Source organism: Heterodontus francisci, chromosome 5 (assembly GCF_036365525.1).
Source record: "Heterodontus francisci isolate sHetFra1 chromosome 5, sHetFra1.hap1, whole genome shotgun sequence".
NCBI classification, from domain to species: Eukaryota; Metazoa; Chordata; class Chondrichthyes; order Heterodontiformes; family Heterodontidae; genus Heterodontus; species Heterodontus francisci.
The window spans coordinates 47,678,707-47,700,586 of NC_090375.1; the positions used below are offsets into that span (position 1 = coordinate 47,678,707).

A 21,880-nucleotide genomic window follows, 5' to 3' on the forward strand; every position below is an offset into this window, starting at 1 on the left:
TAAAATAAAGGATACAATTCTGAAAGGGGTGCAGGAGCAGAGGGCCTTGGGAATGTATATGTATAAATCATTGAAGTTGGCAGGGCAGGTTGAGAAAGCAGTTAATAAGGAATATGGTACCCTGGGCTTTATAACTAGAGGCATAGAGTACAAAAGCAAGGAAATTATTGTGAAATAAAAACAGAAAATGCTGGAAATACCCAGCAGGTTCGGAGTGAAGAAAGGAGTAAAACAAGGTTGTCTCCTAGCCCCCACTCTGTTTGGCATCTTCTTCTCCATGTTCCCAACCTTCGCCTTCCCTGCAGATATGGAAGGAGTCTACTTGCACACTAGGTCAGACGGCAAGCTCTACAATCTATCAAGGCTGAAAACAAAGACAAAAACACATCACATCCTGATCAGCGAACTCCTCTACGCTGATGATGGTGTGCTAGTCGCTCACATGGAAATTCAGCTATAAAGACTCATTGACCGTTTCTCCCGTGCCTGTAACTTGACTATAAGTGACAAAAAACCGTAGTCATGGGACAAGGTGTTGCATCTCCGCCGCTGATCACACTAACACCCCACTGGAAGTGGTTAGCAAATTCTGTTACCTGGGGTCCATGGTTTTAGATTAGAGATACAGCACCGAAACAGGCCCTTCGGCCCCCCGAGTCTGTGCCGAACATCAACCACCCATTTATACTAATCCTACACTAATCCCATATTCCTACCAAACATCCCCACCTGTCCCTATATTTCCCTACCACCTACCTATACTAGGGGCAATTTATAGTGGCCAATTTACCTATCAACCTGCAAGTCTTTTGGCTTGTGGGAGGAAACCGGAGCACCCGGAGAAAACCCACGCAGACACAGGGAGAACTTGCAAACTCCACACAGGCAGTACCCGGAATCGAACCCGGGTCCCTGGAGCTGTGAGGCTGCGGTGCTAACCACTGCGCCACTGTGCCATGCCACTGTGGTATTAGACAATCTGTCCCTTGATGCAGAACTCGATACATGCATTGGGAAAGCAGCTACCACCTTTGGCCGACTTGTGAAACGTGCATGGGATAAGACCAAACTGACCCTTAGGACTAAGCTCATGGTTTATATGGCCTGTGTTCTCAACACCTTGCTGTATGGCTGTGAAGCATGGGTGACTCACAGCTACCAGGAAAAGAAGCTCAATAATTCCCATCTTTGACAACTGCGGCGAATTATGGGTATATCATGGCTGGATAAAATCACAAATGTGGCAGTCCTCTCAAAGGTAGAGTTCCCAAGTGTGTTGGCACTAATCAAACAGAGGCGGCTTCGGTTGATTGTAAATGTCCGCAGGATGGAAGATAGTCGCGTCCAAGGACCTTCTATATGGTGAGGTAGCCGGGGCCAGACGACATGTGGGACGCCCAAAGCTGTGTATCAAGGATGCTTGCAAGTGTGACATGAAGGCCACAAATGTCAACTATCACACCTGGGAGTTGCTAGCTGGTGAAAGAGGGAAATGGCGACACATCCTGTGGACTGCTGTACACTAGCACGATGACCAGTGGCTACAGCAGCTTGGCAACACGGGCCAACATCAAAAACAACAACTCACAGAGTCAATTGGCAGCATCACGCGCGGCACTTGTGACAGAACCTGTCTCTCAAGGATTGGCCTTCATAGCCATCCGCAAAGGTGCAGCAATAGAAGATGCCCCACCTAAATGGATTGTTTGCTGTGTGTCCATTATCTTTCTTGAACCGCTGCAGAACATATGGGGTAGGTACACCCACAGTGTGTTAGGAAGGGAGTTCCAGGATTTCGACCCAGTGACAGTGAAGGAAGGGCAATATAGTTCAAGTCAGGGTGGTGTGTGACTTGCAGGGTAACTTGCAGGTGGTGGTGTTCCCATGCATCTGCTGCGCTTGTCCTTCTAGCTGGTAGTGCTCGTGGGTTTGGAAGGTGCTGTCTAAGGAGCATTGGTGAGTTGCTGCAGTGCATCTTGTAGATGGTACACACAGCTGCCACTATGGAGGGAGTTCACGTTGAAGGTTATGGATGGGATGCCAGTCAAGCAGACTGTTTTGTCCTGGATGGTGTCGGGCTTCTTGAGTGTTGTTGGAGCTGCACCCATCCAGGCAAGTGGAGAGTATTCCATCACACTCCTGGCTTGTGCCTTGTGGACAGGCTTTGGGGAGTCAGGAGGTGTGTTAGGAAGGGTTACTCACTGCAGAAATCCCAGCCTTTGACCTGCTGTTGTACTTATATGGCTGGTCCAGTTCGGCTTCTGGTCAATGGTAGCCCGCAGGATGTTGATAGTGGAGGACTCAGCGATGGTAATGCCATTGAATGCCAGGGGAAGATGGTTGAATTCTCTCTTATTGGAGATGGCCATTGCCTGGCACCTGTGTGGTGCGAATGGATCAGCCCAAGCCTGAATGTTGTCCAGCAGCACAGAAAAAAAGCCTTTTAGTTTATTTAGTCTGCCAGTACTTTCAAGCATCAAACCAGTTAGTCTCACTCCCCCACTCTTTCCCCACAGTTCTGCAAATTTTTCCACTTCAATTCCAATTCCATTTTGACATTTACTATTGAAATTGCATCCGCCACCCTTTTTCATTCCAGATCATAACAATGCAGTGCGACACAAAACATTTCTCCCCTCTGTTTTTCGCTAATTATCTTAAACCTGTGTGCTGATTACTGACGCTCCTACCAGTGGGAACAGGTTCTCCCTACCTACTCGATCAAAACCCCTCATTAACTTTGAACTATTAAATTCTGAATTCCCATGTTCAAAGCTATGTCATGATGTATTGCTTGCTACTTTACGACTGTGCCAATTCAATTCCGTGAAACGTAAGTATGAGTGTGGGGGTTGACCAAAGGATTTCATGAATGTTCTTAACGGGTTGTGTTGCATAGTTTGCAGCTAGGTGGAGCTTGTATTTGGGGGACTCGTTTCAAGCCATTCTCTATCTGAACACAATAAGACGAGGAGCGCGACGCTTCTCATCTCCATACTGAGGAACGATCCTGCTATTTATTTTAATGAAACTGCTCGCTCGCCTTTGCTGCAAGCTTTTCTTTGTTTTACTTACGGCTTCTATCCCTTAAGAAAAAGACAGAATTAGAAACCTCAGAAGAATCGAAACTTGGCACTTGCACCATATCGGTGGGGGTAGGTGCAATACTTTTTTGAAGGAATTATAAAGCTCTTCTTTCGGAATGGGTCGCCTTTGTAAAAAAAAAAGACGAATCATTTCGGTACCCAGAATGTTGTAATTGCGAACAAAAACATCTAACGCCTGTCAATTTATATATATTCAAATTGTGATAAACTTTTTTGGTGTTTGAGTTAAGAGATCGCATGCCTTTTTCAGTTTGGTTTTGTATTGATAATAAAAAAAACGGGGAAGGCGTTGTTTCTTTATATTATGCAGCTACAAAATTCTCAAACCCGTAAGTATCGTTTCCCGTTTCATTTGGCACCAGAAAAGTGGAAAGTATTGGGATGAGAGAGAAGACGGGATATTTACTAAAAGGGCCAGTTTTCCAGCCCTGGCTGAATTAACACATGGGATTGGGTTATGATTCTCCAATCTGCACGGTATTTGCTGGATTAATACGTTAATTTCTTGGAATGTCTTAGCATATGGCGTATATGATAGTTCATGCTTGGGGGACCACTCCTTGTATATATTGAAAACGTCCTCAAATCTATTACTAATCCGGATCCCCGGACGCGTATTGTAGAGTAGGACCTTGCCAGCCTTCAGTAGTCTTTAATCAGGGGCACCCTTAGAATTGCGCCCCGAGCAGATCCAGTGCTGAGTGGTTAGCACTGCAGCCTCACAGCTCCAGGGACCCGGGTTCGATTCTGGGTACTGCCTGTGTGGAGTTTGCAAGTTCTCCCTGTGTCTGCGTGGGTTTTCTCCGGGTGCTCCGGTTTCCTCTCACAAGCCAAAAGACTTGCAGGTTGGTAGGTAAATTGGTCATTATAAATTGGTCATTATAAATTGTCACTAGTATAGGTAGGTGGTAGGGAAATATAGGGACAGGTGGGGATGTTTGGTAGGAATATGGGATTAGTGTAGGATTAGTATAAATGGGTGGTCGATGGTCGGCACAGACTCGGTGGGCCGAAGGGCCTGTTTCAGTGCTGTATCTCTAATCTAAAAAAAATCTAAAGAAAGAACTTGCATTGATATAGCGCCTTTCACAACCTCTGGACGTCCTGGAGCACTTTTCAGCCAAGCAAGTACATCTGAAATATAGTCATTGTTGTAATGTAGGAAACATAGCAGCCAACAAGCTCCCACAAGTAGTAACAAAATCAATGAAGAGATCATTTGTTTCGGTGTTAGTTGAAGGATCAATGCAGATGGGATAGGAACATGGGGGGAACACAGATGGGGTCTGGGTTTAACGTCACAGCTGAAAGACAGCAGCTGTGACAGTGCAAGATTCCCTCAGTACTGTACTGGGAGTGTCAGGGTAGATTATGTACTCAAAAAACCAGAGTGGGACTTGAAGCCACAACCTCTGACTCAGGTGAGAGTGCTACAAACTGTCCATCAAAATGTTGTGGGGACTCAAACCGAAGCCTTGCACGGGCACCCAGCAAGGCAACTGCTGCTCCTGGTGACAATCACTGTTGGTTATATTTGTGGATAATCAGTCTTTACATTGTGTGGAGCCAATTCTTTCAATGGGGTCATAAACCTGCTCAAGGGAAATTAGGAGCTGAATTTTATGGAGGCGGTGGGGATCCCGATGCTGGGCCAGTTTAGGGACCCCCGGCCGCATTTTACAGTGCTCAGGCAGTTAACTGATTTATATCATAGACTCCTAGGGCAGTATTAGAGGTAACAGGGGTCTCGGTCATCGGCAAGAGCCCCACATCACGTGCCAATCAGGTACTTAACTGGGCAGCAGCGGGCCCCTCCCTAGGATTAAGGACCCTGGTAACGGAAGTCCCGCTAGCTGAGAGCTGCCAGCCAATCAGAGACAGGCAGCTCTTTTACTCAGCAGTGCCACCATGGTGGCGGTGGCTGCTGCTCGTAAAGCGCCCACTCGAGGCCCAAGATCATCGAAGGCCACAAGTGAGAGATGGCGGGGTGGGAGTTGCGGGGAAAGGGGCTGTAGGGAGGTCAGCAGCAAGGGCAGGCTCTCAGTGAACCTCCCCCTTCCTGCTGTCCAGTCCCTTGATCAGGCACTGTGCCTTTGAATGAGGGATTCCCTCCCCCACCACCACCACCATTCTTCCAGGAGGCGGCAAGCAACCTGCAGGGGTTTGCTTGTCATGTTCCCCGTGGTGCGACAAGCCCACTTGCCTCGGCGGCAGGATGAACCCTTTAATTGGGTATTAATTACCCACTCAAGGGCCTCAATTGATGGCGGGGCAGGAAGCTGTCCACACGCCTTCCCGCCATGGACTTAATTGGAGAGGAGGTGGGAAGGTGGCGGGGTCTCCACCTGTCACCATCCCGCCCGATTAAATGCTCCCCCCACCTTCAATCCTGCTACGGGGGAAAGCATGAAATCTAGCCCATAGTTTCATTACATCATAGATTTCTACCTTATAAGCATCAAAGCTGTGAACTGGTGACATCCAGATCTAGCAAGTCCCACACATTAGGGGTGCCAAAGGGTAGCAGTCATTTTGGTTTTGAAACCCTGACCTGTTATGACACGATGTTACTGGAATGAAGCACATATTTGTGTATGTGGCAACAACATAAATGGATTCTATGATTCCATACACCAATAGGAAAAGGTGTACTCATCTACCTTGTCCGTCCCATAAATTAAGATGCCTTGTGCAATACATAGGTGCAGCAATTCTGGCTCACTCATTCTTGTGTCAAGGAGGAGTGCAGGCTACAATCCCTGTGCCTGAAGGGTGAAGCTTGGTGTCTTGGTTGGTGTCTGGATCAGGGGGAGTCGGTGTCTGGTTCGGGGAGGTCATGACTGGGTCGGGGGTTGGTGTCAGTGTCTTGGCCGTGGCAGATCAGTGTCTGGGTCGAGGGAGATGGGTGTCCAGATTGGAGGGGTCATTGTCTGGATTGGAGGGGTCAGTGACTGTGTCGCTGGGGTCAGTGACTGTGGTGAGGTCAGTGTCTAGGTCGGGCGGGGGTTTAAGACATGTTGGGGGATCGGTGTATGGGTCGGTGTCTGGGTTGGTGGGGTGAGTGTCTGGATTGGAGGTCAGGGTCGGGGGTCAGTGCCTAGGTCAGGGGTGGTCATGACTGGATTGGGGTAGCTAGTGTATGAGTTGGGTGTCTGGGTCAGTGTGTGGATCAGGGGGCCGGTGTCAGGGTTGGGGGGGGTTCAGTGTCTGGGTTGGGGGGCATCATGACTGGGTTGGGGGCTCAGTGTCTGCGTTGGGGATCGGTGACTGGGTTGGGTGTTCAGTGGGCTGGTGGATGGTTCGAGGGATCAGTGGCTGGATTGAGTGTTCAGTGGGTCAGTGGGATCAAGGCAGTCAGTGGGTTGGTGATTGCATCAGCGATCGGTCTCTGGGTCAGGGGTTCAGTGTCTGGGGCAGGGGGATCGGTGGCCAGCTTGGCAGGGTCAAGTGGCAGGGGGGGTGCAGTGGTAGTGTCAATGACCAGGTCAGGGAGAGGTCAGAGGTCAAGGTTGTCCAGTAAAATATCACGGAACCCAAACCAAACCTTTGCATAAGTCCCCAGTAAAGCAATTGCCACTCCTGGTGACATGCACTGTTGATTATATTCCTGGAAAATTGGTTATTATATTGGTGCAGAGCTAACTCTTTCAGTGGAGTCATTCACCTGCATAAAACAAATGGGTTGGTGCTTTAGTTAATATTGGCAGACCGAGGCGTCTCATTATAATGCATTAAGCATTTGTCCACTCATGTTACTAATAATGATTTCCACTCTGTGGGCTGAATTTTATTGGGGTGCCGTGCTTCGTGGCGGCACCCTTTTAACTCAGCAGCACGCCCGCATCTGCAGGCTGCCGCCGAGCCCCCGTGATATTAATTGCAGGGGCTCATTTACATACAGGCTCCCCGCTCACCACCCCCCCCCCGCCCCCCCCCCCCCCGCCATATTACGTGGGGAGAGGCGGGATATTCGGTGCAGTGAGAGTCTTTGATAGTTGTGCAGCAGGTGCTGAGGCCCTATTTTAAGCGCCCCAGCATCTGCTTGCTGACAGCTGTCAAAGAATACTTAACTGACTGCTGAAGAGTGGGGCTGCTGCCAATCTGGCAGCAAAGCAGAAAGTGCTGCAGAAATCCAGCAGGTCAGGCAGCATCTGTGGAGAGAGAAGCAGAGTTAACTTGTCCAAGTTCACAGACCTGAAAGTTAACTCTGCTTCTGTCTCCACAGATGCTGCCTGACCTGCTGAGTGACCCCAGCACTTTCCTCTTTGCCGCCACATACCTACCCTGCTGTGTCCCAGTGTCCTTTGAAGATGCGATCCTCTTCTCCCACTCAAGTGGAACTTTCCTTCTTGTAGGTGTGCCACACCTGGGTGAATAATCGTACATTTGTACATTCCAGGATGTGAGACTTAAATAGACCATAAAAGGTATTACAGAGGTTTACAGAGAACACACTGACGCAAATGGGAATGCACGGGTGTCACAGCAATGTAAATACGTCTTTCACTAAATGTTCCTCACCAGCATTTGTGTCCTTTTCTTTGTGCGAATGATGTGTGCCAGCATGTAGTGCCTGTGTCACATCCCTTTGCATCGTTGGCCCTTCAGGAGAGCCAAAGTATGCGATAACATCATTGCCATGCCACCATTACTCATGAGTGTCTCCACAGATGCAGTGACATGGACATTGACTCAGTCAGCTGCTGCCTGTAATGGTTTACACAGGGATGCTGCAGATGTGGACTGGTGAACAGCGGGTGAGCGAGGGTGATGCGTGGCTTGCAAAGCTCATGTCAGTTCCTATGGAGCAGAGAGCCTTTGTCTGATAAGCCACTGCCGTACGTCCCTACCTCACTGTTGGCCCTGCGTGCAGAGCCTGGGTGCCATCTGCCCTCCCATGCGTCTTTCATGTTGTAGGTCGTCAGCATCCTAATAGTCCGAGGAGGATTCCTGTTGACGTCTCTCCTCATCATGCCAAACCTGAACCCTATTGGGTGTGTAGTTTCACTGAGCAGCAAAGAAAGGAGCTGGCCTTTTTGGCCTATAGTACAGGGCATCACCCCACTATCCATCCAGGCATTGGAGGTGCTCTTCCAGCATGCCGATCTCCTGCTCAATGATGGCTCATGTAGCTCAGTGACTGGCATTGTATCTCTACTCTGCAGCAGTGGTGGGGTCTCTCACTGGTGGCAGGAACCATGTCTGCAAAGAATAGCCCTTATCTCCAAGAAGCCAATTCAGTGAACAGTGGTGGCAGCCGGGACTGGCTCAAGACCCAGGTGTCATGGCAGCTGCCTGAGAAGCAGTCACACATTCGCTGCAAGCATCTGTGGTGATCACATACCAGCTTCACCTAGATTGAGAGGGCTCCTTTAATGGTGACGTCTGCAGGTGGTAGCCAGGCGGGAGGCCAGATGGCCACATGAGTGCAGCCTATGAACATTACAACCTATGGTTCTCTGGCAATGGTGCCAGAACCAATGGCCCTCTTGGCCTGGCTGTCAGAGTCCGTCCTGAAGCAGACATACTCACTGGCCCTCTGGTGCAGGGCATTGGTGGCCTCCTTGATGCAGCAGTACAATGCTGACTGTGTGGTCCCACAAAGGGCCCTTAAAAAGGTGCAGAGGCTTCAGGCTTGAGAACGCTGCCACTATGAGGATCAAAGGCACGGGATGTCCACCGGAGCCCATGGGCTGTGGGTCATCCTTGAGCAGGGCACAGAAAAGTGTCCCACCCTCTCTACATGAGCAGTCTTCTCTGACACTGGTGCTCTGACATCCATTGTCATGTCATGTGGGGCCTGTAGATGCACGGTAAACGTAATGGCGTGCTCCCCTTGGCGGCTGCTGCTCATGACCGGGGGTCCTACGTGGACCGCACCTGCCTGTTGATATTGCCTCTGGTGCATACGGATCCTCACGAGCAGAGGTCACACAATGTAGGATGAGCCATACCTATTTCCATGTGATAAATAAAGTTGAACCCTTCATGCATTCGAAGGTTCCTAACAGGGCAGGGATTGGTGTTGATGGGTACATCAGCTGCTTTCCTGGATCAACTATGTGGTGTGCAATGGCATTGCCCATCTTGGCCAACACTCAGAGTGGCACAGCATGACCACATCAAGATCCTACCAGCTGAATCGATTGCTCCCACCATCCATAAAACCTTAATTCTCCTGCCCTTTCTGGCACCCTCCCCACACACAGGGGGCCTAGTGTGTCATTGCTCCTTCACAAACACAAACAAACACAGCGTATACTGTTAACGGAGAGATGGTACACGGTACCTCCCTTCCTGCCAGCAGAGCTTTCCCACCAGTAATCCCAGACCCCTTCCCTTTAAGAATGCAGAGTGAGACCCCTGTGTATCCCCTCTCTCTCCTCCCTTTAATAATGCAGAGTGAGACCCCTGTGTATCCCCCCTCTCTCCTCCCTTTAATAATGCAGAGTGAGACCCCTGTGTACACCCCTCCTCTCCTTCCTTCCAGTATGCAGAGTGAGACCCCTGTAATGCCCCCTTCCCTCCTCCCTTTAAGAATGCAGAGTGAGACCCCTGAAAAGAAACTTACCTTCTGCCGCGAAACTTTCTGCCTCTGTGGACCTGCTGGCTTTTCCAACCATGAACGGGACAGCACGTGACGGCCTCCCGTTCATTGAAAAATCTGGAGGTGTCAGTGGAGAGGCGATGGGCTGCTTAATCAGCAAAGGTAAGTACCATTTTCCATATGCCAATTGTGGTGCCACCGCTGCGCGGTGGGGGGTCCGCACCGAGGTCCCATCGCCGCCAGTAATATTCCCACAGTATCCTGTAGCTCTCCCCATAGCATTTTACCGACCCCTGTGCCACGACCCATGGGGTCGAGGGGCCAGTAAAATTCAGCCCAGTAAGTGTTAAAGCTATGAACTGGTGACACCCAGATCTAGCAAGTCCCAATTGTTAGGGCTGACAAGGGCTGGCAGTCATATTGGCTTCTAAACCTGATCTGTTTAGATGCTTTGTTACTTTCAAATATGAGTCTTGAGTGAAGTATGTATTTGAGTGTGAAAAAAATGAAGGTAATGAAAGTACCATAAATCAAAATGTGTACTGGTCTGTCCAGCCTGTCCCATATAATTGTGATACCTTGTGCAAACTTGGAGGGGCGGCAAACAAGACATAGATAGGCTAAGCAGAATGGGCAACTATGTGGCAGATGGAATTTAATGCAGACAAGCGTGAGGTGATGCATTTTAGCAGATGGGATAGGGTGAGGCAATATAGACTTAATGGTGCAGTTCTAAAGAGTGTGCAGGAACTGGGGGTGCATTGCATCGATCTTTGAATGTGGCAGGACATATTGAGAAAGTGGTTAACAAAGCATATGGGATTTTGGGCTTCATAAATAGAGTACAAAAGCAGGGAAGTTATGCTGAACCTTTATAAAGCTCTGGTTAGGTCCCAACTGGAGTATTGCATCCAGTTCTAGTCACCACACTTTAGAAAGGATGTGAGAGTTCTTGAGAGAGTACAGAGGAGATTTACCAGAATGGTTCCAGGGATGGGGGTTTTAGTTACAAGGTTAGGTTAGAAAATCTGGGGTTGTTCTCCTTGGAGCAAAGGAGATTAAGGGGAGATTTGATAGAGGTGTACAAGATTATTACAGGCTTAAATAGGCGAGGAAAAACTGTTCCCATTGACTGATGGTACAAGGACTAGGAGACACAGATTGAAAGTGTTGGGCAAGAGATGCAGAGGGAATGTGAGGAAGAACTTTTTTATACAGTGGGTGATAATGACCTGGAACTCACTTCCCACAAGGGTGGTGGAAGCAAAGACAATCAATGATTTCAAAAGGAAATTAGATGGGCACTCGAAGGAAATAAACTTGCAGAGCTACAAGGATCAAGCGGGGTGGTGGGACTGACTAGATTGTGGACGCGATCGGCCAATTGGCCTCTTTATATGCCGTAAATGATTCTATGACCCAATGACACTAAAAGAAAATCTATTTCTTCATTCCCTGAAGGTGGCAACGCAGGTCAATAGAGTGGTCAAGAAGGCATACGGCATGCTTTTCTTCATCGGACGGGGTATTGAGTACAAGAGTTGGCAGGTCATGTTACAGTTAGTTGTATAAGACTTTGGTTCGGCCACATTTGGAATACTGCGTGCAGTTCTGGTCGCCACATTACCAAAAGGATGTAGATGCTTTGGAGAGGGTGTAGAGGAGGTTCACCAGGATGTTACCTGGTATGGAGGGCGCTAGCTATGAAGAGAGGTTGAGTAGATTAGGATTATTTTCATTAGAAAGATGGAGGTTGAGGGGGGACCTGATTGAGGTGTACAAAATCATGAGAGGTATAGACAGGGCGGATAGCAAGAAGCTTTTTCCCAGAGTGGGGGATTCAATTACTCGGGGTCACGAGTTCAAAGTGAGAGGGGAAAAGTTTAGGGGGGAAATGCGTGGAAAGTTCTTTATGCAGAGGGTGGTGGGTGCCTGGAACGCGTTGCCAGCGGAGGTGGTAGACGCGGGCACGATAGCGTCTTTTAAGATGTATCTGGACAGATACATGAATGGGCAGGAAGCAAAGAGATACAGACCCTTAGAAAATAGGCGACATGTTTAGATAGAGGATCTGGATCGGCGCAGGCTTGGAGGGCCAAAGGGCCTGTTCCTGTGCTGTAATTTGCTTTGTTCTTTGTTCATTCCCTTACCACATTTCTCTGAAACTGTTCAAAGTTCTTTCTGAGCAACAAATTACTTTGAAATGCACAGACTGTTATAATGTAGCCAAACTTAGCAACAAGATCCTGGAATGTGAGATGAATAACCAGTTTATATGATCTTGATTGTGTTTGTTGATGGGGCAATTTTTGGTAAATGTTGCTCCTTTTTTAAGTTGATATATTCCATAAAACAAGGAGGTGTTGCCCAGTGTGGCAATAAAAGAAATATCCAATTATTTAAAAAGGATTTGAAGGGGTCAATATGCAGAACTATTTCGTCTGGTGGGGAAATCGAGAACAAGGAAACAATCTTGCATAACTTTGCATTACAGAGAAGCCTGCATTTGGAGGAGTGGCATGTTGATTTAACAGATTTCAAGTTACGGTAGATCAAACTGCTGATCAAAATGCTCCGTGTGATAAAAGATGATTAACTTTGTTACAAACATAAATCTAACCTCCACTTATTTCCCAACCAAGTGATCAGCACACAGTAATTGAGGGTTCCTAACTTAGTTTCACCCATAAAATGATTAGAATGTGGAACTTGCAACCACATGGAGTAGCTAAAGCAAGTAGCATTTAACAGGAATCTGTATTAGAATCATAGAGTGGTTACAGCACAGAAGAAGGCCATTCTGCCCTTTGTGTCCATGCTGGGTCACTGCAAGAGCAACTCAGCTAGTCCCACTCCCCTGCCTTTTCCCCGTAGCCCTGCAAATTTTTTCTCTTGAGATAACGATCCAATTCCCTTTTGAAAGCCATGATTGAATTTTGTAGTATAAGAGTCTGAAAGGGTTAATGGTTGAGATAGGGAGAGTAATCTATAGTGATGACGTGGTAATAGACAGTAGTCTTGGAAGGAGTAGAAGCACCATTGGAAGTGCTAGCTAGAGATCCTTATGGAGAGTGTAAATAGAATATAATGTAAATAAAGGGTTGATCTTTAGTCAGCCAGAGATTCCGAGACCTTTGTAAAAAACCCTTTAACCATGCTACCAACAACATACAATATCGTGACATCGATATACAACAAATCTGTCTCCACCACACTCTTGGGCCATGCCTTCCAGATCCTAACCACTTGCTGCATAAAAAAGTTTTTCCTCTTGTCGCCTCAGGTTCTTTTGCCTTAAATTGGTGTCCTCTGGTTCTCAAAACCTCTGCCAATACAACAGTTTCCCCCTATCTACTCTATTCAGACCCCTCATGATTTTGAACACATCTATCAAATCTCTCAACCGTCTCCTCTCTAAAGTGAAATGCCCCAGCTTCTCCCATCTATCCACATAACAGAAGTCTCACATCCTTGGAGATCGTTCTTCCATAGCCTCCAACCTCATAGTTCCCCAACCCTGTACATCCCGCTACTACCTCCTGTCCAAAATCCACAAACAGGACTGCCCCATTGTTTCAGCCTGTTCCTGCCCATTGAATTGATTTCTTCTTATTTCGACTTTTTTTTCTGTCCTTCTGCAGTTTCTTCCCACGTACATCTGTGATTTTTCTGATGCCTTCCATCACTTCAACAGTTTCAGTTCTGTAGGCTTCACTGTCTCCTAATCACCATAGATGTCCAATCTCTCTATACCTCCATCCCCCACCAGCCTGGTCTGAGAGCTCTCCACTTCTTCCTAAAACAGAGGCCCAACCAGTCTCTATATACCAACACCTCCTCTGCCTGGCTGAATCTGTTCTCACATAGAACAACTTCTCCTTCAACTCCACGCACTTCCTCCAAATAAAAGTTGTTGCTAAGTGTTCCCACTTGTGGGATATGTGGAACATCCTTGTTCCAGTCCTACTTGAGTCCTGCAAGGTCTCGATTCCATTCTCCCAATTTCTCTGAATCTGTCGCATCTGTTGGAAAATGCAACATTCCGTACTTTATTAGCGAGAGACAGCATGGTTTTGTGAAGGGGAGGTCGTGTCTTACTAATTTGATTGAGTTTTTTGAGGAAGTGATGAAGATGATTGATGAGGGAAGGGCGGTGGATGTTGTCTATATGGACTTTAGTAAAGCCTTTGACAAGGTCCCACATGGCAGACTGCTGCAAAAGGTGAAGTCACACAGGATCAGAGGTGAGCTGGCAAGATGGATACAGTGCTGGCTCGGTCATAGAAGACAGAGGGTAACAGTGGATGGGTGTTTTTCTGAATGGAGGGATGCGACTAGTGGTGTTCCGCAGTGATCAGTGCTGGGACCTTTGCTGTTTGTAGTATATATAAATGATTTGGAGGAAAATGTCGCTGGTCTGATTAGTAAGTTTGCAGACGACACAAAGGTTGGTGGAGTTGCGGATAATGACGAGGATTGTCAGAGGATACAGCAGGATATAGATCGGTTGGAGACTTGGGCGGAGAAATGGCAGATGGAGTTTAATCCGGACAAATGTGAGGTAATGCATTTTGGAAGGTCTAATGCAGGTGGGAGGTATACAGTAAATGGCAGAACCCTTAGGAGTATTGACAGGCAGAGAGATCTGGGCGTACAGGTCCACAGGTCACTGAAAGTGGCAACGCAGGTGGATCAGGTAGTCAAGAAGGCATACGGCATGCTTGCCTTCATTGGTCGGGGCATGGAGTATAAAAATTGGCAAGTCATGCTGCAGCTGTACAGAACCTTAGTTAGGCCACACTTAGAATATTGCATGCAATTCTGGTCGCCACACTACCAGAAGGACGTGGAGGCTTTGGAGAGGGTACAGAGGAGGTTTATCAGGATGTTGTCTGGTCTGGAGGGCATTAGCTATGAGGAGAGGTTGGAAAAACCCGGATTGTTTTCACTGGAACGACGGAGGTGGAGGGGCGACATGATAGAGGTTTACAAAGTTATGAGCGGCATGGCCAGAGTGGATAGTCAGAAGCTTTTTCCCAGGGTGGAAGAGTCAGTTACTAGGGGACATAGGTTTAAGGTGCGAGGGGCAAAGTTTAGAGGGGATGTGCGAGGCAAGTTTTTTACACAGAAGGTAGTGAGTGCCTGGAACTTGCTGCCAGGGGAGGTGGTGGAAGCAGATACAATAGCGACGTTTAAGAGACATCTTGACAAATATATGAATAGGAAGGGAATAGAGGGATATGGGCCCCGGAAGTGCAGAAGGTTTTAGTTTAGGCAGGCATCAAGATCGGCGCAGGCTTGGAGGGCTGAATGGCCTGTTCCTGTGCTGTACTGTTCTTTGTTCTAATATGTCTTTTTTTCCTCAACCGAGGATTCCCCCCTCACAACCGTGGTTGACAGGGCCCTTGATCTTGTCCAATCCACTTCATGCATTTCTGGTCTCATCCCTTCCCCACCTTTCCAGAATGCTGATAGGGTTCTCCTTGTCTTCACCTTCCACCCCACTAGCCTCCATATTCACTGGATCATCATCTGCCATTTCCGACACCTCCAGCATGATGACACCACCAAACACATCTTCCACTCCCCTCACCTTTCTGCGTTCCGAAGGGACCATTCTCTCCGCGACACCCTAGTCCACTCTTCAGTCAACCCAACACCTCCTCACTTTCCTACAGCACCTTTTCATGCAAATGCAAGAGATGCAATATTTGCCCTTTTACCACTTCCCTTCTCACTGTCCAAGGCCTCAAACACTCCTTCCAGGTGAAACAACAATTTACTTGTACGTCTTTCAATTTAGTATGTTCACAATGTGGTCTCCTCTACCTTGGGGAGACCAAACGCAGACTGGGTGACAGCTTTGCGGATCACCTCAATTCAGTCCCAAACGTGACCCTGAGCGTCCTGTTGCTTGTCATCTTAATTCTCCACCTTGTTCCCACTCTGACCTTTCCATCCTTGGTCTGCTACAGTGTTCCAATGAAGCTCAATGCAAGCTTGAGGAACAACACCTCATCTTTTGACTGGGCACTTTACAGCCTCCGGACTCAACACTGAGTTCAATAATTTTAGATCGCAACCTCTGCCCCCATTTTTTTCTTTTTTTGTGTTATTTTTGCTGGTTCATTTCTTTTCCCCTCTTGTTTCTTTCTTTATCCCTTTACTTTGTGCTTGGATGACTGCTATCCTGCCATTCACACCTGAGCCAGACACATCTTTTGTTTTTTTACTTGTTGCGTTACCACTCATTTTGGCTTTACATAGGAACATAGGAGCAGGAGTAGGCCATTCAGCCCGCCGAGCCTGCCCCGCCATTCAATATGATCATGGCTGATCATCCACTTCAATGTCTTTTTCCCATACTGTCCCCATATCCCCTTATGTCATTTGTATTTAGAAATCTGTCAATCTGCTTTAAACATACTCAATGACTGAGCTTCCACAGCCGTCTGGGGTAGAGAATTCCAAAGATTCACAACCCTCTGAGTAAAAAAAATTCTCCTCGGTTCTAGGTGGCTTCCCCCTTATTTTGAAATTGTGTTCCCTGGTTCTAGACTCCCCAACCAGGGGAAACACCTTAGCTGCATCTACCCTGTCTATCCCTTTAAGTATTTTGTAGGTTTCAATGAGATCACCGCTCATTCTTCGAAATTCTAGAGAATACGGGACCAGTTTCCCCAATCTCTCATGCTTTGTAGCATGAAACCTTTTGTCTTATAATCTGTCCTACCCTCCACCTTTGTTGTTCTTCCCCCTCCCCCCTTTCACTTGCTCAAAACCTGTTACATTTCTAACTTTTGACAGCTCTGATGAAAGATCACAGACCTGAAATATTAACTCTCTGTTTCTCTCCACAGATGCTGCCTGACCTGCTGAGTATTTCCAGCATTTTCAGTTTCTGTTGCATTCACCACTACTACTTAAGCCAACTTTGCATCCATGCTGCTACTGTCCCTGTTATGGGCTTCAACTTTGCTGACAATTCTGTTATGTGTCACTTTATCAAATGCCTTTTGGCAGTCCATGTACACCACATCAACTGCATTACCCTGATCAATCCTCTCTATTATCTAAAAACACAATAAAATTCATTAAACGCAATTTACCTTAACAAATCTGTGCTTGGTTTCCTTAATTAATCCACATTTGTCCATGTGACTGTTATTTTTGTCCCAGATTATCATTTCCGCAAGCTTTCCCATCACCGAGGTTAAACTGATTGGTCTGTAGTTGTTGGGCTTGTTCTTACGCCCTCTTTTGAACGAGGATATAACATTTGCAATTTTCCAATCCTCTGGCACCACCCCTGTATCCAAGGAGGATTGGAAGATTATGGCCAGTGCCTCTGCAATTTCGACCCATACTTTCCTCGGTTTTCTTGGATGCATCTGATCCGATCCTGGTGACTTACCAATTTTAAGTATAGCCAGCCTTTCTAATACCTCATCTTCATCAATTTTTAGCCCATCCAGTGTCTCAACTACCTCCTCTTTCACTATGACTTTGGTAGCCTCTTCTTCCTGGAGACAGATGCAAAGTACTCATTTTGTACCTCAGCCATGCCTTCTGGCTCCCTGCTTAAATGCCCTTTTTCATCCCTAATCATCCCTATTCCTCTTTTTACCATCTCGTTACTATTTATATGCCTGGCAAAGACTTTTGGATTCTCTTTTATGTTGGCTGCCAGTCTCCTCTCATATTCTCTTTGCTGCTCTTATTTTTTAACTGTCCCTCTGAACATTCTATATCCTGCCTGGTTCTGACTTAAATTATAACCTGACATCTGTCATATGCATCCCTTTTCTGCTTCATCTTACTCTCTACCTTTTTCGCTATCCAGGGAGCTCTGGCTTTATTTGACCTGCCTTTTCCCCTCATGGGAATGTACCTTGACTGTATGCAAACTATCTCCTCTTTAAAGGCAGCCGATTTTCAATTACTGACAACTTACCTGGGCTAGGTCTGTTCTCATCCCATTGAAATTGGCCCTCCCCAATTAAGTATTTTTACTCTGGATTGCTCCTTATTCTTTTCCATAGCTAACTTGAACTTATGATACTATGACCACTGCCCCCTAAATGTTCTCCTCTGACATTTGATCCATTCATTCCCCAGAACCAGATCCAGCAATGGTTCCTTCCTCATTAGACTGGAAACATACTGATCTAGAAAATTCTCCTGAACACACTTTTGTAACTCTTCCCCTTCTCTGCCCATTACACTAATACTATCCCAGTCTATATTAGGATAATAAAGTCCCCCATTACAAATACTGTATAGTTTTTTGTACTCTGTAATTTGCTTGAAATTTTCTTCTATACCTTTCCCACTAGTCGATGGCCTATAGAAGACTCCCAGTAGCATAATGGCACCACTGTTGTTTCTTGGCTTGAACCAAATAGATTCTGTCCTTGATCCTCTCTCTCCAGCACTGTAATATTCTCCTTAATCAATAATGCCACTTTTCCTTCCTTCTTCCCTTCCCTATCTTTCCTGAATACCTTTTATCCAGGAATATTTGGTACCCAGTCCTGCCCTTCTTTGAGCCAGGGCTCCATTATTGCCACTGCATCATATTGCCAAGTGTTTATCTGTGCCTACAGCTCACCAACCTTATTTACCACACATACATGCACAGTAAACCTAATTTAGACCTATTGCATTCCCTCTTACTCTGACCCCACCTAATTCCTTACTATTGCTTACTCTAGTGCTATCTGTCTCTCCCAATTCTTTGTGCATCTTGTTTTTCCTCTCTAACGTTACCTTCTGTTTCTCATCTCCTTGCCAAGTTAGTTTAATCCCTCCCCAATAGCACCAGCAAATCCCCCTGCAAGAACCAGCTCTCGTCAGGTACAGGTCTGGTCTCCCCCAGAACCTGTCCCAATGTCCCAGGAATCTAAAGCCCTCCCTCCTGTACCAACTCTCCAGCCATGCATTCATCTGCTTTATCCTCCTGTTACTATCCTCACTAGCACATGGCATATCTTATTGAATGGCGGAGCAGGCTCGAGAGGCTGGACGGCCTACTCCTGCTCCTAGTTCTTATGATCTTATCGGAAGTAATCTAGAGATTACTACCTTTGAGGCAGAAAAGAATAGGAGGTTGTGCTGCTAGGGTTAGTTGAAGAGTAGGAGGAGGCTCACATAGTGTATAAACACTGACATCAATCATTTAGGCTTTATGGCTTGCTGTGCTGTAAATTCTCCAAGAACAAAAGAACAAAGAGAACAAAGAAAATTACAGCACAGGAACAGGCCCTTCGGACCGCCAAGCCTGCGCCGATCCAGATCCTCTATCTAAACATGTCGCCTATTTTCTAAGGGTCTGTATCTCTTTGCTTCCTGCCCATTCATGTATCTGTCTAGATACATCTTAAAAGACACTATCGTGCCCGCGTCTACCACCTCCGCTGGCAACGCGTTCCAGGCACCCACCACCCTCTGCGTAAAGAACTTTCCACGCATATCCCCCCTAAACTTTTCCCCTCTCAATTTGAACTCGTGACCCCTAGTAATTGAATCCCCCACTCTGGGAAAAAGCTTCTTGCTATCCACCCTGTCTATACCTCTCATGATTTTGTACACCTCAATCAGGTCCCCCCTCAACCTCCGTCTTTCTAATGAAAATAATCCTAATCTGCACAACCTCTCTTCATAGCTAGCGCCCTCCATACCAGGCAACATCCTGGCGAACCTCCTCTGCACCCTCTCCAAAGCATCTACATCCTTTTGGTAATGTGGCGACCAGAACTGCACGCAGTATTCCAAATGTGGCCGAACCAAAGTCTTATACAACTGTAACATGACCTGCCAACCCTTGTACTCAATACCCCGTCCTATGAAGGAAAGCATGCCGTATGCCTTCTTGACCACTCTATTGACCTGCGTTGCCACCTTCAGGGAACAATGGACCTGAACACCCAAATCTCTCTGGACATCAATTTTCCCCAGGACTTTTCCATTTACTGTATAATTCACTCTTGAATTGGATCTTCCAAAATGCATCACCTCGCATTTGCCCTGATTGAACTCCATCTGCCATTTTTCTGCCCAACTCTCCAATCTATTTAAATTCTGCTGTATCCTCTGACAGTCCCCTTCACTATCTGCTACTCCACCAATCTTAGTGTCGTCTGCAAACTTGCTAATCAGACCACCTATACTTTCCTCCAAATCATTTATGTATATCACAAACAACAGTGGTCCCAGCACGGATCCCTGTGGAACACCACTGGTCACACGTCTCCATTTTGAGAAACTCCCTTCCACTGCTACTCTCTGTCTCCTGTTGCCCAGCCAGTTCTTTATCCATCTAGCTAGTACACCCTGGACCCCATGCGACTTCACTTTCTCCATCAGCCTACCATGGGGAACCTTATCAAATGCCTTACTGAAGTCCATGTATCTGACATCTACAGCCCTTCCCTCATCAATCAACTTTGTCACTTCCTCAAAGAATTCTATTAAGTTGGTAAGACATGACCTTCCCTGCACAAAACCATGTTGCCTATCACTGATGAGCCCATTTTCTTCCAAATGGGTATAGATCCTATCCCTCAGTATCTTCTCCAGCAGCTTCCCTACCACCGACGTCAGGCTCACCGGTCTATAATTACCTGGATTTTCCCTGCTACCCTTCTTAAACAAGGGGACAACATTAGCAATTCTCCAGTCCTCCGGGACCTCACCCGTGTTTAAGGATGCTGCAATGATATCTGTTAAGGCCCCAGCTATTTCCCCTCTTGCTTCCCTCAGTAACCTGGGATAGATCCCATCCGGACCTGGGGACTTGTCCACCTTAATGCCTTTTAGAATACCCAACACTTCCTCCGTCCTTATTGACTTAGAGTAATCAAACATCTGTCCCTAACCTCAACATCCGTCATGTCCCTCTCCTCGGTGAATACCAATGCAAAGTACTCATTTAGAATCTCACCCATTTTCCCTGACTCCACGCATAACTTTCCTCCTTTGTCCTTGAGTGGGCCAATCCTTTCTCTAGTTACCCTCTTGCTCCTTATATATGAATAAAAGTCTTTGGGATTTTCCTTAACGCTGTTTGCTAAAGATATTTCATGACCCCTTTTAGCTCTCTTAATTTCTCGTTTCAGATTGGTCCTACATTCCCGCTATTCTTTCAAAGCTTCGTCTTTCTTCAGCCTCCTAGACCTTATGTATGCTTCCTTTTTCCTCTTAGCTAGTCTCACAATTTCACCTGTCATCCATGGTTCCCTAATCTTGCCATTTCTATCCCTCATTTTCACAGGAACATGTCTCTCCTGCATGCTAATCAACCTCTCTTTAAAAGCCTCCCACATATCACATGTGGATTTACCTTCAAACAGCTGCTCCCAATCTACATTCCCCAGCTCCTGCCGAATTTTGGTATAGTTGGCCTTCCCTCCAATTTAGCACTCTTCCTTTGGGACCACTCTCGTCTTTGTCCATGAGTATTCTAAAACTTACGGAATTGTGATCACTATTCCCAAAGTAGTCCCCTACTGAAACTTCAACCACCTGGCCCCAACACCAGTTCCAGTATGGCCCCTTCCCGAGTTGGACTATTTACATACTGCTCTAGAAAACCCTCCTGGATGCTCCTTACAAATTCTGCTCCATCTGGACCTCTAACACTAAGTGAATCCCAGTCAATGTTGGGAAAATTAAAATCTCCTATCACCACTACCCTGTTGCTCCTACATCTCCTACAAGACTGCGAGGGTCCAAAATTCAACTCTTGGAAAGTGTTGATCTCCATGGGTGACAGTGAGAGTACTGCAACAGATCTTATGTAATGTTTCTGCGGCTATTAAGCACTTCCATCACTGAAAGCTAACATGCAGGTGCAGCAAGCAATTAAGAAGACTAAAGTACTTTATTGCAAGAGGATTTGAGTACAGGAGTAGTAAAGTCTTGCTTCAGTTGTATAGAACATTGGTTGGACTGCACCTGGAGTACCGTGTACAGTTTTGGTCCCCTTACCTTAGGAAGGATACTATTGCCATAGAGGGAGTGCAACGACTGTTCACCAGACTTGTTCCCGGGATGGCAGGACTGTGTTATGAAGAGAGATTGGGGAAACTGAGCCTGTATTCTCTAGTTTCGAAGAATGAGAGGTGATCTCATTGAAACCTACAAAATACTTCAAGGGATAGACAGGGTAGATGCAGCTAAGATATTTCCCCTGGTTGGGGAGTCTAGGAGCAGAGGACACAATTTC

The 21,880-nt window shown here is 46.8% G+C and overlaps 1 protein-coding gene across 2 annotated transcripts in view; it reads left to right on the top strand.

The window, feature by feature from the left end:
• Window positions 1–2,963: 2,963 nt before the first annotated feature.
• LOC137369822 (CMP-N-acetylneuraminate-beta-galactosamide-alpha-2,3-sialyltransferase 1-like) overlaps window positions 2,964–21,880 on the top strand; it is a 129,158-nt gene continuing 110,241 nt past the window's right edge. The window contains exon 1 of one of the 2 annotated variants that reach the window (XM_068031382.1): window positions 2,964–3,155. The gene's annotated coding sequence lies outside the window, so the exon portion shown is untranslated. Of the gene's footprint in view, window positions 3,156–7,477; window positions 7,535–21,880 lie in introns of those variants that run through there. The other variant, XM_068031383.1, reaches the window with a different exon arrangement.